General features: G+C 38.8%; 1 pseudogene; it reads right to left on the reverse strand.

Annotated features, from left to right (window-relative positions):
- Nucleotides 1–2,594: 2,594 nt before the first annotated feature.
- Nucleotides 2,595–2,894, reverse strand: LOC104606802 (SKP1-like protein 4 pseudogene; annotated as a pseudogene).
- Nucleotides 2,895–11,696: the final 8,802 nt, after the last annotated feature.

Genomic DNA, 11,696 nt, shown 5'->3' on the forward strand with positions numbered 1-11,696 from the left:
ATGCATAGATCTCGAAAAGTTACCCAAAAAAAAAAAAAAAGATCACCCCAATTGGACATTAGAATGCATTTAAAGTTATGGCCTCTAAAAGTATGTACATACATTGAGCCTACAACCCACGACCCGATGACAAGGTCGAATGGATCAACAATTGAACCGCCCGGATCAACTGGTTTTTGACCAATTGATTCAACGAGCTGGGTCAATGGAAAATTGAAAACACTCCTATGATAACCTTTAGGGACAAGAACTCTTCTCAAACACAACAAGCGTTTTATGGAACTCTGTATAAGCTCAGTTCAGATACAATCTGAATCACAGCAAGAGTCAATCTGGTTAGATCTCTAATGTAGGTGTGTCAATGGACTGATTTTTGGGTTGGAACCGTCAAAATCAAAACATATTTGGACGGATAAATGGACAAATAAGATATATTGAATTGATTTAGTTCAGACATAATGGTCCAAATGATTTATTGGATTGGATTGGATCTGATCGACCCCTAATGGATTTATATTGGATTAGGTTGAATTGAACCAATATCGGGTCTATTGATAGAAGATAAGAATACGCGTGTCAATGGACCAAAATTGGAGTGGTTTGGACCTGCTCCATCCGTAATGAATTCATATTTAACTAGATTGGATTGGACCAAATCCGGTACAATTGACATCCCTATTCTGTGGCAAACCTTTCATGGAACTTTGTATCTATAAACCCCACGACATTTGTGTATCATCTTTCAATATTTTCCATGGTTTTTAAAAATGAACCGGAAACAGAACTAGTCAGGGGACTAGTTTTCGGTTAAATGGTTCAACCATTTGGGTCGAATGGTTCAACCATTTGGGTCGAACGGTTCAACCATTCGGGTCGAACGGTTTGACCCGTGATGTCATAAATAAATTAAAAATAAATAATATTTATAAATAATAAAAAATAGCATAAAATTAAATAAAAAACAAAAAAATACAGAAAATAAAACTATCTAAATAAAAAATAATACAGTACAAAATACATAAAAAATATAAAAATAAAATACAAAACAATTCTAAAAAATACAGAAAAAACACAAAAAAAATTCAAAAAATTCAGAAGAAACAGAAAAATAAAACAAAAATTTGCAAAAAATACAGAAAAATAAAAGGGGAGAAATATGAGAATTCACTCAAGAATGTTAGATTGCTATGCAACCAAGATTGATATGTAAAAGACTTCAATACACATTAATTTTACCAAATTGATCAAAAAATTGCACTAATTTTTACCTGGAAGTGCTGCAAACTCGCCTATCGTAAAGCCAGGAAATGCTGCAAATTGCAAAAAATGATTGCCGTCACCGATTAACGTTAATCGCGATCAATCTGTGTGTGTCGCCGTTGAACGCCGAAGGTGCTGCTGCTGCAGGTGGTCGGTTGGGAGTGAGGGATGGCTGCCACTACAAACTCGCCTGCCGCAAAGCCGGGAAGTGATGCAAATCGCAAAAAACACTGGTCGCCGCTACAAACTCGCCATCGCCCGTCGACATTGGTCGCAGTCGGTAGGTGTGCATCACCGTCAAACGCTGGAGGTGTTGGCCGCCGTAGGTGGTTGGTTGGGTGTGAGGGATGGCCGTTGCTGCAAACTCGCCGTTGTTGGTCGCTGTGTATCACCGTCGAATGCCGGAGGTGCTAGAAGTCGCAGGTGGTCGGTTGGGTGTGAGGGCTGAGAGGAGGGAAGAACAAAGGGTTAGAACGAAAATGGGGTTCTAACCCTACATTCGATTAATTGATTTGGGATGGGGATATTAAAGTAATTTTATTTTTTATTTTTTTATTTTATTTAAAACATTGAAAATAAAAAAGAACGAACTGCTGCCCGAGTTGAACAGTTTAGCGGTCTGACCGCCCCGGTTAGCGGTTTTTTGACTTTTTCAATGTTTTTTAAAGATTTCCGGTTTTTAATGTAACCGGACTCGGGGGCCTGACCGGTTACCGGTTTTTCTGGTCGGACTGTCCGATCCAGTCCAGTTTTGAAAACCACGATATTTTCTTACCAAAAATTCTATTAAATTGAAATGCCTATTTGGTTTGATAGAAGAATGGTGGAGCACTTCTATAGGTTGTAAATAAATTCTTACGAGATTGGATTATTAGCTGATTTTATAGGTTGTTAATAAATTCTTACGAGATTGGATTATTAGCTGATTTTAATACTTGGCTTATAGTGCAAGTGGTTAGTGATGGGCGAGTTTGACATTAGTGCCGAACCAATCAGACTGTTGGAAATGAAATTTCGATCGTTTCTGTCTAAACCAAATAGAACTATGGGAATAGACTATTCCCATTCAAGCTATAAAACAAATGACCCTAATTGTGCTCTCTTACATTGGTCGGTTCTGTAACGGTGTAGCATGTCATCTTCTTGCATAGAAAGGTTTCAATGAGCGTGGCAAGTTTATTTTTGGGTGCTCTCTTACATTTAGGATGTAGGGTTTTTAGAAAGTTTTGGGGGCAAGAAACTCCATCGAGTTTGTATATATATATATCATAAGATAACAATGGAAAGGAACAACTTTTGGCTTCCGATATTTTTCATGGTATCAGAGCCACTTTCTAGCAAGTCAAATCCAGCAACCCTTTGATATGAAGGTAGTTAGCAGCCATTATAAGATGGTAAAGCTCATTGACACCGACGTTGATGTACTCTGAGTCCCAGTTCTTGATTTCTTCATGAGCCTCAATAGGATCGTCCATATTCTTCTTGGAATCAAACTCAACGTGTTTCCTGCAATAATCAATCACCTTGGGTAAGATATTACTGCTGACGTTGAGCAACAGAATCACACCAACACCAAAACCATCTTCGACCTTTTGCTTGAACATCTCAGACGAGTCTTGCTGATCGGTCACCATGGCTGCCAACAACGACAGGAACGATGAGAGCTCGAGTAAGTTTGTTGAACCGTCTTCTCCTTTCTATTTGCATCCATCAGATAATCCCAGAATTATTATCAGTCTGGTGGTCTTGAGAGGAGATAACTACGACGAATGGGCAAAGGCGATGAGAACTGCTTTTCGTGCCAAAAACAAAATTGGTTTCATCGAAGGCAAGGTCGCAAGGCCGTAGGACGATGCTCCAGAGATCGATCTCTGGTGGATTGTGAACTCGATGTTGGTGGCTTAGGTTTTCAATACTGTCGATCCATCACTGCGTTCAACTATCATGTATATGGAGACGGTCAAGGAGCTTTGGGATGATTTGAAGGAACGATTCTTGATGGGCAACGAACCCCAGATTTATCAGATTAAATTCGATCTTGCTAACTGCAAGCAATATGAACAGACAATTGTTGCATATTACGGAAAATTGAAGGCAATGTGGGACGAATTAGGAAGCTACTCTAAGGTACCTGTTTGTACATGCGGGTGCAGGTGTGGAGCAGCAACCGAATTGGTTAAAGAAAGAGAAGAAGAGAAAATCCACCAATTTATGATGAGTTTGGACGATGATATATTTGGAACTGTGCGTTCCAACATATTGAGTATGGAGCCAATTCCAAATATGGACAAAGTTTACTCAATGATCATACAAGAAGATCGACATCGATCGTTGGCACGAGGTAAGGAGGAACAGGCAGATGCGGTTAGTTTTGCAGCACAAGCCTCGCAGACATCACGAGACAGTAGAGTTGCTTCAAAAGACAAAACAATTGGGGTCGATTTGGCCATGAAGCAAAGAATTGTTTCTAGTTAATTGGATACCCTGAATGGTGGGGAGACAGACCCCGTGGTACGTCGACCGGGCGTGGAGCAGGACGAGGAAAAGGGGGTGAACCCTCTGGCGGACGTGGCCGAGGCATGGCAAAAGCTCATGCTGCTCAGTCATCAGCGGGGAATGAGGTGGATGTTAATGCAGCTGTGATTGACGGAGACCGGACCGGACTAAGCGGGCTTAATGACAAGAAATGGCAGATTCTTGTAAGCATGCTTAATGCTTACAAAACCAGGACTAATGAAAAACTCTCTGGTAAGAATTACTCCACTGAATGAATTATTGACTCTGGGGTGTCACATCACATGACAGGGAATTTAAATGTGCTTGTCGACACCTATGATGTTGCACCTTGTCCTGTTAGGTTACCCAATGGTGCGCACACCGATGCCGTGAAAGAAGGCACTATTGAACTTGGAAATAATTTTAAATTGTTGCACGTATTATATGTCCCAAAACTCAATTATAAAATATTGTCAGTAGGTCGGTTACTCCGTGACACAGATTGTATTGTGACGTTTACTAATAAGTTGTGTGATACAGGACCGCATCTCGAGGACTCTGATTGGTGCGGGTGAACAGCTTGATGGGGTCTATGTCTTCAAGGGTGTGAAGCCGGTTCGTGCTTACAAGACAGATGGAATTGGGTCATGCGATTTGTGGCATCGGAGATTGGGACACCCTTCTTATCAAACGGTTAGCTTGCATCTTAATATCAGTAATAGTAAGAACAAAACCTATGATGTTTGTTTAAAGGCAAAGAAAACTAGAGATATTTTCATTCAAAGCGGCAACAAAGTGACTGATTGTTTTGCATTGATTCATTGTGACTTATGGGGTGCTTATAGAGTACCTGCATCTTGTGGTATTGTATACTTTTTGACAATTGTTAATGATTATTCTCGAGTAGTTTGGATTTATTTGCTGGTTGAAAAAAGTGAAGTTGGTCAATCACTCAAAAATTTATGTGCAATGGTTGAACGACAATTTAATAAGAAGGTTAAACTGGTGAGAAGTGATAATGGAACAGAGTTTAAATCCTTGAAACCATATTTTCACGAGCAAGGAATTTTATTTCAAACTTCCTGTATTGGAACACCACAACAAAATGGTCATGTGGAGAGAAAGCATCATCATATTTTGAATGCGGCCAGAGCACTCAGGTTTCAAGCTCATCTTCCAATCAATTTCTGGGGTGAGTGTGTTTTGACTGCAGGGTACTTGATTAACTGGACACCTTCGACCCTTCTTGGTGGTAAAACACGTTACGAGATGCTATTTGGACAAAGTCCTTCTTATAAACATCTCAGAATTTTTGGTTGCTTGTGTTTTTCACATACTCGGGACCGTGACAAATTTTTTGCTAGGAGTAGGAAATATGTCTTTGTTGGGTACCCTTTTGGGAAAAAGGGGTGGAAATTATACGATTTTGAGTCTGGTGATTACTTCGTCTCACGAGACGTGGTGTTTAGTGAGGCTGAGTTTCCTTTTGCCACTCCGGAACATCAACCCTCAGTAACCAGTCCTCCCTTAGCCAAGGAAAATGTTGGGTTGCCTTGGACTGTCCAACCACCGAACTCTACGACTACTCCTCCTGACATGGTTTCTGATTCACCTCATATAGAAGTCAGGGGGAGCAACACGATCGATGAAGAAGGACATCAGAACACGGGTAATGATGAGGAGGCAGGTCCTCTTGATGAGACAAGGAGCCATACAGATTGTAGGAATAATGAAACTCCAACTGCTCCTCAGCCTACCACAGAGTTATTAGACCGCGGACATCGAGAAAAGCGGACCCCCACCTATTTACAGGACTTTGTCACACTCTGCTCATCGTTTAGACACCTCCGTTATTTCTCCTGCATCATCTCAGTCCTCAGGTACTCCTTATCCCATAACTCATTATGTGATGTATGATAATTTTTCTGTGAAACACAGACATTTCTTGGTAGCTGTTACTGCAGGTTGAGAACCTACTTGTTTCTCTAAGGCAATGGCTGATGCTCGGTGGCGCGATGCTATGCGCCAAGAAATACAGGCTTTGGAAGACAATGGAACATGGACCTTGGAAGATCTCCCACCTGGAAAAAAGGCAATCGGGTGTAAATGGGTCTGCAAAATCAAGTACAACTCTGGTGGATCCATTGAAAGATTTAAAGCACGGTTGGTAGTCTTGGGCAACACTCAAGTTGAAGGTCTTGATTACAACGAAACCTTTGCCCCTGTGGCTAAAATGGTCACAGCTCGAACCTTCTTAGCAGTTACTGCGGCCCAACATTGGGAATTGCATCAAATGGATGTCCACAATGCTTTTCTGCACGGTGATCTCCATGAGGAGGTCTATATGAAACCTCCTCCAGGTTTTTCGGTCTCCGGGACTAGAAAGGTATGCAAACTCCGGAAATCTTTGTATGGTCTACGGAAAGCCCCCCGGAATTGGTTCTCTAAATTATGTGTTGCCTTGAAAACTTTTGGGTTTGATCAGTCCTATTTCGATTATTCCTTATTTACATATCGCAAGAATGGGCTTGTCTTACACGTCCTGGCTTATATTGATGACTTAACCGTTGGTGGGAATAACCCGAAATTCATACACAAATTTAAACAGTATATGAACCGGTGTTTTCACATGAAGGACTTGTGTGTTCTTAAATATTTTTTGGGCATCGAAGTGACTCGCAGATCATCGGGGATATTTCTTTGCCAAAGAAAATATGCGCTTGATATTATTACAGAAACTGGCTTATTGGGGTCAAAACCTGCTCACTTTCCCATTGCTCAGAATCATAAACTTGCCCTTGCTGACGGAGCACTCCCGGATGACCCTTAACGATATCAACGTCTTGTGAGCCATTTGATTTATTTAACCATTACACGGCCGGAGCTCAGTTATTGCATCCATGTCCTAGCTCAATTTATGCAGTGTCCTCGTGTTGATCATTGGGATGCGGCATTACGTGTGGTTCGTTATCTGAAAGGACATCCTAGTCAAGGGATATTTATGCGCTATGGTAATGATTTGCAATTGTATGCCTACTGTGATTTCGACTGGGCGAGTTGTCCTCTAACTCGTCACCCTCTTACTGGGTATTTTTTCATGTTAGGACATTCCCCCATCTCTTGGAAGACTAAGAAACAACATACTGTCTCCCGTTCTTCTACCGAGGCTGAATACTGGTCAATGGCTACTGTCAGTTGTGAGTTGAAGTGGCTAAAAGGTCTGCAATCGTCTTTGGGTATATCTCATCCTCAACCTATACGCTTGTTTTGTGACAATCAAACTGCTCTGCACATTGCTGCGAACCCTGTCTTCCATGAGTGAACCAAACATATTGAAGTTGATTGTCATTTCATTCGCAATGAGCTCCAAGCCGGCACCATTGCGCCTTCCTATGTGCGTACCGGTGAACAACTTGCCGACATTTTCACAAAGGCTCTCGGACAAAAACAGTTTGATTTTTTCCTTCCCAAGTAGGGCATTCGCAATCCTCATGCACCACCATGAGGGGGAGTATTGGACAAAATTCGCGAGAGTCCTAGGAGATCCCGGATCTGAATATTTTTTGTACAGTTAGGAAGCTTTGTGTTTTAGAAGTTTTGTTTTTAGTAGCCTTGTTTTTAGGAAAATATTCTTTCTGGATTAGGAAGTCTTTTGGAGATAGAAGTTGCATTGCGTTTAGGACGTAGGGTTTTAGAAAGTTTTGGGAGCAAGAAACTCCATCGAGTTTGTATATATATATCATAAGATAACAATGGAAAGGAACAACCTTTGGCTTGGAGTTGCCGCGGCAATCACCGGCAACCAAACTATTGTCCACCGACGAAGATTTTCCTCTCTCTGTGAGCCCGAACTACAATCCACCGACCAAACTACAATCTACAAATGACAGTTTCTAGCTTTCTGTTTTTTTTTTATATTTTTTCTGTATTTGTTTACAAATTTCAATGTTTTGTTTTTTTACAATTTTCTATGTTTTTTTCTGTACTTTTTGGACTTTTTTGTATTTTCTGCACATATATAAGTAATTAAGTATGATTAAATACATCTTAATTTTTATATTTTTTAAATTTTTTGTGATTTTTTTATTATTTAGATTTTTTTTATATTTTTTTGTATTTTCTATGTATTCTGTATTTTATTATTTTTATATTTAGATAGTTTTATTTTTTTCTATATATGGGTTTTTCTGTATTTTGTTTAATTTTATGCTGTTTTTATTATATATAAATATTATTTTATTTTTAATTAGTTTATGATGCCACAAGTTAATCATTTGACCCGAACAATTGAACCGTCAAACTAGAAAATAATCTCCCAATCGATTTTGTTTTGGGTCGATCTTCAAAACCTTGCTAGGAAAGGTGGGATGTGCACCGACTCTCTTCTTTCACTTAGATCCATGGAAGGTCAACACCGCATCACCCCTCTCTCACACAAATCTTGAAGTTGGTGCCGCACCACCACCACCACCACCCTCTTTCCCTATTGCTCAAATATCCAATTTGAATATGGCTACCGCACCACCACTCTCTCTTATTCAGATCTTCGGTTTGAAGATTTGAATGAATAAAGACTACGATTAGAAATTTAAGTGACTTTGAAATATTTGCAATGTTTTGTAAGTTCTTGTAATTTGAATATGAAATGTATATTTTACATCCCCATGACGGTTTTACAATTTATGCAAAAATATTTTTGTAAATTTTTATCTGATTGTTTGATGCAATGTTTGATTTTTTTTTTTAATTTTATCATGTTATTAGTTTGTCTGCAATTTTTTAGTTTTCTAAAATATATACTTTTAAAAATGTTATAATTTCTTTTTCCAAAATTTCTGTGATTTTTTGTTTTATATATGTATGTATGTATTTTTTGTAGTTTTTAATTTTATCCAATTTTTTTTGAAAATTTTATCAATTTCCTTTTATTGCATTTTCTGCTTTTTTGCTATAATATATAATTTTTTTGAATTTTTATCATTTTATGTACTTTTGCAATTTCTGCTCTTTACCGAATATTTGTATTTTTCCAAGATTTTCATGTATTTTATATTTGAAAATATTTTTTGAACCTTTTATCTGTTTCATTGTCTTTTTAGTTGAAATGTGTGTGTTTTACATTTTTCTATAATTTTGTACAAATTTTTATATTTTCTGTTTTTTTAAATTTGCAATTTCTGGCATTTTACATGAAATATACCTTTTTTACCATTGTGTTTTATGCTCTTTTATTTTTATTTAAAAATTGAAAATTTTTATGTTCTTTTAGTTTAAATACTTTGTTTTGTGTTTTTATGCAATTAGAATAGAGAAAAAAACAAAAACTAAGTTGAATTAGATGGTCAAATGGATGGGTTAGGGTGGATTAGGACCCACAACACTTTGATCCACTACCATGGGTGGTAAGGGTAAGAAAGGGTTGGTTCGGTTTGGTTCCATGGCAGAACCTGGAATCTACCCTATAGGGATCGGTTCCAGGTTTTTAGAACTGGTTGGTGGTTTTGGGGTCAGTTCCAAGGTCTACTTGTGGAACCTGTTCTTTGTTTACTCTCCCCCTTGAAAAAAAACATGCTCTTTAAAAACTTGACTTTCAATAAAAGTGATATATATATATATTATATATAGTTTAAAACTTATATTATCATTATTGATTAAGTTGAGTAAGTTAATATGTAAACTATCATTATATGGTTCAAAACTTATAATTTAAATTTAAATTTTGTAAATATGACCTTCTAGATTACTTATTATATGTATTCAAATATTAACATAAAAGCAAATGATCAAATCACTTAAAAGTAGCTCAATGGTCAAGTGAGATCATGGCCTTTGTCACTATGTGTTTGGTTTCAAATCTTCACATCCCCAAAAGTATTTTAGGGTTTATTTCAAGGCGAGTTCAATTCTAAGAGAGGTTCCACCAAGGCCAGTTCATCAGGTCGGTTTGGGTTGGGTAAACTCTTAGACCCTAGAATCGGCCTAGGTAAGGGTTGGTTCCAAGAATTTGGAACCAAACCCTACCCTATAACAGATCAGATAGAATTAATTCAAGGCTGATTCAAGGTTGATTTCATTCGGTCCCAGATCAGACCTACCCATTTACTCACCCCTAATGGGTGGCAAATGTGTTAGCACATCAATATGGGTGGGTTGGTACTTAACCCACACTCAACCCAACCCACCCACCCATTTGCCACCCTATTCATAAATGTGTTAAGGACTTAAAGTCTTAAACGTCTTTGTTTGATTTTTTTGAAATAAATCCATAAGCAATTGCATTCAACACTTAACTCAGTAAAAAGATGCCTTTCTATTAACCACAAACATCCCAGTGGAGGGGTGGCCACTGTTAAATTTTATTAATATATACAAAAAATATCCTATGAGGGGTGGGAGACATAAAAGCCTTACCCCTTTAAAAATTCATACAGGTATTCGCTCATAAATCCATCCATAGAACACAAAACTAAATACTCCAGAGATAGGGAAGGCCCAGACAATCAATTCGGAATGCTGTTAGAGCCTCAGGGATAAACTGTAGCGAGAGAAATACGCAATATCACGAGCTGTGTCACACCCCTCATTAGCAAGAGAATCGACCACTGAATTTGCTTCTCGTTAGCGGTGGATAATAGTAAAGTTCACCTGCATTAACAAATTCATGATGGCTATAAAATCATACCAAAGAGTCCACGGCTACGTAGAGGAACCCTGAACCATGTTTGTGAAAGTAAAATTATTCAAATAGATGAGGAGGTTGGCTATAACCATGGAGCATGCCAGTTAAAGTCTGTCTCTTAGACTCAGTTTGTAAAGAGTACAAATGCACACCGTAAATACATACAAAATAATACAAAATATAAAGTTTTATACTTTATATATTTGCATTTTTACTCCTTCCAAACTCAGCCTTAAATTTTGCATTTTAGCTTTTATGTTGGTTACCTGCCCACTGGAATGTGCCTTACACAAATAAAAAAAAGAAAATCAGGCATCACTAACCACATATGAGAACTATATAAGGATATAGCATCTTTATTGCTATGGTATGCACAATCTTGTTAGTGCTGTCCAAGTGGTATTTGACCTGAGGGGTGGTCACTGTTTGGTTTGATTCAGTTCAGAGAAGACTTTAGACATCCAGTAAATTTTAATCTAAAAAATTCTCAAACCAAACTGTTCAATTTCTATTGGACTTTGATGGTGCGCGATCTGAATGCTCCTAGTTGTAAGGCAGTTTGGACACCTATTGCCAAGTAGGCCGCTCGAATTGCAAAGAAAGGGATGTATCAGAGACCCGGGGTGGCTAACCCAGTGAGGTCACTCCAATGCTTAAGTCAGTAATAGTATATATGAGCTGAGAGTTTGAGAATAAGGAGAGTTAGAATGCACTAAATCGCACGTACCTTTTCATGTCATTGGGGTTGGTGCCTTTATATAGGCTTTGTTTGGCGTGGGGTTCATGCACTGCATCCGAGATTTCCGAGAGGTCCCCTAACCGATCTGAGATCCCCGGAGTTAACCGTTATGCACGTTGGCCATCCTCTGGAACACTCGATACGTAGGCCAACTTCCGAGAAACTTGGGAGTCCTAGGATATGCATACCGAATTTTCAGTCAGGTCGGCAAGCCCTCGAGGGAGGTCGCTCCTCGTGTCGATGTCACATCGACCAGTGACGAGGTGCTACAAGTCAGCCCTAGACAAGGTGTTCCTAGACGACCTAAGTTGTGGTCAAAGACGCTAGGTTGGCGGTAAAGGCAGGTCACCAAATCGGGGCGACGACAAACTACGATCTGGAACTTCAAATCATCGCCTAGGTGTCGTTCAACTGTTTCGGGATGCCATGTGTCACAATGTCATTGGAGGGCCAAATCCGCCCTCATCAAGCTTTACTCAATTAAAAAGGCCAAATAATATACATTCCTGCACAGATAACCAA

The sequence above is a fragment of the Nelumbo nucifera genome, chromosome 5 (assembly GCF_055504915.1).
Source record: "Nelumbo nucifera cultivar China Antique chromosome 5, China Antique-T2T, whole genome shotgun sequence".
Classification (NCBI taxonomy): Eukaryota; Viridiplantae; Streptophyta; class Magnoliopsida; order Proteales; family Nelumbonaceae; genus Nelumbo; species Nelumbo nucifera.